The 4,832-nt window shown below is 48.3% G+C and overlaps 1 long non-coding RNA gene across 1 annotated transcript; it reads right to left on the reverse strand.

Moving 5' to 3' along the window:
• Positions 1-924: 924 nt before the first annotated feature.
• LOC123573869 (uncharacterized) lies at positions 925-3,819 on the reverse strand. The gene is made up of 3 exons (XR_006698580.2): positions 3,706-3,819; positions 2,476-2,590; positions 925-1,494 (listed from the first exon to the last, which is right to left on the reverse strand). It is a non-coding gene; the product is annotated as an uncharacterized lncRNA (long non-coding RNA).
• Between the last annotated feature and the right edge of the window lie 1,013 nt (positions 3,820-4,832).

Here is a 4,832-nt window from a genome sequence, read left to right on the forward strand (position 1 = left end):
GTGCAGTGGCCTGATCTAGGCTCACTGCAACCTCCGCCTCCCGAATTCAAGCGATTCTCCTGCCTCAGCCTCCCCATAGCTGGGATTACAGGCGCCCGCCACCACGCCCAGCTAATTTCTGTATTTTTAGTAGAGAAGGGGTTTCACCATGTTAGCCAGGCTGGTCTCGAACTCCTGACCTCAAGTGATCTGCCTGCCTCCGCCACCCAAAGTGCTGGGATTATAGGCATAAGCCACCTCGCCCGGCTGCTTTTGGTTCTTTCATCTCTGTAGTCTTTTTTTAATGTTAATTACCCCAGTGGTGATTTTAATTTTAAAATACGTCCACAATGCTTTTTCCTTTTCTTTCTCTCTCTCTCTCTCCCCCTCTCTCTCTCTCTCTCTCTGTCTGTCTCTCTCCGTCCCTCCGTTCGTTCATTTGTTCCTTTTTTTTTTTTTTTTTGACAGAGTCTCACTCTATCGCTTAGGCCGGAGTTCAGTGGCATGATGTCAGCTTACAGCAACCTGTTCCTCCCGGATTCAAACAATTCTCCTGCCTCAGCCTCCTAAGTAGCTGGGATTACAGGCGCGCACCACCACACCTGGCTACCTGGCTAATTTTTGTAATTTTAGTAGGGAGGGGTTTCACCTTGTTGGCCAGGCTGGTCTGAAACTCGTGGCCTCAAGTGATCCGCTTCAGCCTCCCAAAGTGCTGGGATTACAGGTGTAAGCCACTGCTCCAGGTCCCACAAATGCTTTGATTCTCCACAATTCAAAAGACATAGCTTCCCCTTGAGTGTGGGCTGTACTTAGTGAGTCACTTCTAAAACTAGAATCTGGCAAAAGTAAAAGCCTGTGCCTTCCGGGACTGGGTCATAAAAAGCATGTGGCTTTCCCCATTTCTCTTGGGCCACCTTGTGAGCTGTTGTTTATTGGTGTTTTAAGTGTTGGGGTAACTTACTAGTCAGCAATAGATAACTGAGACAGTGTCCATTTAACTCCTTTACTATATTTCCCATGAATCAGAAATTAAATTTAGAGGCTAGATTAGTTTCAGGTTAAACATTTTTGACAAGAGTATTTATAGACTGTCTTAAGAACTTCGTGTCACAATAAATCAGGAGGTACATGCTAGATACTCTACTATTAGTGGTGTTACGTTTGATCACTTGGTTCCGTTACTAAACGTCTGATACCAAGTGGTAGAGTAGATTATTGCCCAGAAATCCTCCCTGGCCCATCCAGTTCTCATCAGAGGAGTGTTCTTCTCATCCCACTGATACTTGGCTCAGCCATGGGACTTGCTTTGGCCAATAGGATGATAGTATACATGATGCAAGTCGAGGCTGGAAGCATGCTAGCATGCTTGGTCTTGTCTTCCTGTGCTTCTGCCATTACCACGAGAAGGGCTTCTCCCAGACAGCTGCCCTCCCCCGAACCTGAGCCCCAGCCAGAGTCATCCCTTGAAGCAGCACTGTCCAGCCAAGCCCAGTCTACATCAGCTGGCCTCCAGATCTGTGAAAATAAATAATGTTGTTTTCAGGCACTTCATTGTGGGTTGGTGTTTTTAGGCAGCATTTTGGGAGGCCCTAGCTAATTGATATACACACAGCCAAACAAGATTGCTGCTACATTCACCAGCCTGCTTTTCTCAGAGAATCAGCCTGCTGGTGCATAGGTGTGGGCATGCAGATGCCGTGTTTAGACAGCAAGATCCTGCCCCCGGGACCATGGTGGATCAGACTAGGGTAGGCACCTCGTCTAAGTTAGGCGTTTGGTTTGGGGTGACGGTAAACTAGCTAGTGTACGGGAATAGTAACATGTAAATGCAGGAGCCGCGGGGTGGCCATATTCTGCTAGGGAAGGAGGTCTAATGTGAGAAGAAACAGTGAAGCAGGTGAAGATTAGGGAGGGTCCTGCCAGTGTTTTAGGTTCTGGCTCCCATCCCTTTCAGAGGCCCAGATCCACCCCTGACCTTCAGTTCTAGCAAACTCCATCCTTAAAATTGTCCTTTTACATTTCAGATAATGTCACTTGTCAACTGAGAAGTGACAAGGTTCATAAACCTGGAAAGAAGAGCTTGCTTCTCATAAAGGGCTGCAGCCTGCAGGGCAGCCATTTTGACAGGCTGAGAAGCAGAGCCTCCAGCCAGAAGCCGGAAACAGACCCTTCCAGGGCCAGAAGAACAAGACAGGAATTTATGCTGAATGAGGCGGCCAAATATACACATTCGATAAGCTATGGGAGGAGCATTGAATATTGATGAGAAGAGAAATATGCACGTGTGCAGTCGAGCTCCGTGCCTCTCCCTGGGACCTGTGTTCAAGAAATGGCACAGTTAGCATGATCCGAGGGTGGAGTTTTCAGGCCTCTGACATCAAAAGGTGAGACAGAGGACATGAAAATCCTCACCGTGCACCCTTTGGAGACCTACCAGAACGACTCCGTGGCCAGCAGTCTCTTACCTAACCACTCTGCGGCCAGTAGTCCTCTTACCAAGGATGCCGGTCAATTATTTTGTCCAGACCACATAAGGGCAGGGCAGCATCAGGTGGTTGGTTGATATCAGGAGTGAAGCCTCTTTCCCAAGGGTTGGTTTCTGTTTAGCCCCCTGTGAAGGAAAGCCTCATGGTGGTTATCCAGGGCGTGGGGGTATAATGAGGCATGTCCGACCTTCCATACCGTCATGGCCAGGAACTCAGTTTTCAAGGTTTCTCTGGGGTCCCCTTGGCCAGGAGGGAGTCTGGAGACCATCACTTGCTTGGGAGGCTTAGGATTTCATTTTTATTTCTCATACTGGATTTCTAGCAACTTTTAAACGTTTTTTTGAGGCAGGTTCTCACTGTGTTACCCAGGCTAGAGTGCGGTGACTCGATCTCCAGTGACGCGAGCTCCCTGCAACCTCTGCCTCCCAGGTTCAAGCGATTCTTATGCCTCAGTCTCTCCCCAGTAGCTGGAATTACAGGCGTGTGTCACTATACCTGACTACTTTTTGTGTTTTTTAGTAGAGACGGGGTTTCACCATGTTGGCCAGGCTGGTGTCGAACTCCTGACCTCAAGTGATCCATCCGCCTTGGCCTCCCATAGTGCTGGGATTACTGACATGAGCCCCCGTGCCCAGCCTATACTCGCAATTTAAGATTTGTAATACGCATGCCTGAACCAACTTCACACAGGTACGCCCCTGACCAGACCTATATTAATTTCTTGTGGCTGTCATAACAAATGACCAGAAACTTGTTGGATTAAAACAACAGAAATGTATTCTTTCACAATTCTGAAGACCAGAAGTCTGGCAGGGTGTGCCCCCTCTGAAGACTCTAGGGGAGTGTATTAGTCCGAACTCACATTGCTATAAACAGCTGCTTGTGGCTGGGTACGGTGGCTCATGCCTGGAATCCCAGCGCTTTGGGAGGCCTAGGTGGGCGGATCACTTGAGGTCAGAAGTTAGTTCGAGACCAGCCTGGCCAACATGGTGAAACCCCATCTCTATTAAAAAAAAAAAAAAACAAAACAGCTGGGTGCGGTGGTGCATGCCTATAATCCTGGCTACTCGGGAGGCTGAGGTAGGAGACTCTCTTGAACCCAGGAGGCAGAGGTTACAGTGAGCCGAGATCGAGCCATTGCACTTCAGTCTGGACAGTAAGAGCGAAACTCTGTCTCAAAAAAAAAAAAAAAAACCTGAGACTGGGTAATTTAGGAAGAAAAGAGGTTTAATTGACTCACAATTCCACAGGCTGTAGAGGAAACATGGCTGGGAGGCCTCGAAGGGGAAAGGGAAGGGGAAGGTGCCACACATTCTTAACACATCTTCACCTGGCTGGAGCAGGAGGAAGAGAGAGGGAAGCGGGAGGTGCCACACACTCTTAACAACCAGATCTCATGAGAACTCGTAATGAGGAGAGCAGCAAAGGGGAAGTCCACGCCCCCATGATCCAGTCACCTCCTACCAGGCCCCTCCTCCAACACTGAGGGTGACAATTGGACGGGAGATTTGGGTGGAGCACAGAACCAAACCATATCAGGGAGAATCCCTTCTTGCCTCTTCTGGCTTCTGGAGGATCCACGTGTTGCTTGTGGCTGCGTCATTCCAATCTCTGTCCCCCTCTTCATAGTGCCATTCTCCTCCGTGGGCTGCGTCGTCTTCGTCTTTTACAAGGACACTTCTTGAATTTAGGGCCCACCCAGATCATCCAGGAAGACCCCATCTCCAGATGCTTGACTTAATGACATCCGCAAAGAGCCTTTTTCCTAATAAGCTCACATGAATGAATTCTGGGTATCAGGGCAACCACCTCATGCCTCAGGCAGGATTCTTGCCAGGCCTTAGTTAGAATGCCCTCAAAACTAGGTGCATCTGCTGGGAGCAGGGTCTCACGCCTGTAATCCCAACACTTTCAGAGGCCTAGGCAGGCAGATCACTAGAGATTGGGAGTTCAAGACCAGCCTGGCCAACATAGTGAAACCCCGTCTGAACAAAAACTACAAAAATTAGCTGGGTGTCGTGGCGCACACCTGTCATCCCAGCTACTTAGGCATTTGAGGCATGAGAATGGCTTGAACCTGGGAGGCAGAGATTGCAGTGAGCCGAGATGTTGCCACTGCACTCCAGCCTGGGTGACAGAGCGAGACTCCGTCTCAAAAAAAAAAAAAATTGGTGCATGTGTTATATCCAGATTCCATACATATAGCATTTTAAATATCCACGAAAGTTATGTGTGGTCTGAAAACTAAGAAAAAGCAAGATTCAAACAAGTTTTAAATTCGTTCATACTTAAAGGAACAAGGATTTACATATTTCTGGATCCCTATTAAAGTCAAAGGTGTTTGAATTAAGCAAAGTTGTATGACTG

Source organism: Macaca fascicularis, chromosome 6 (genome assembly GCF_037993035.2).
Source record: "Macaca fascicularis isolate 582-1 chromosome 6, T2T-MFA8v1.1".
NCBI classification, from domain to species: domain Eukaryota; kingdom Metazoa; phylum Chordata; class Mammalia; order Primates; family Cercopithecidae; genus Macaca; species Macaca fascicularis.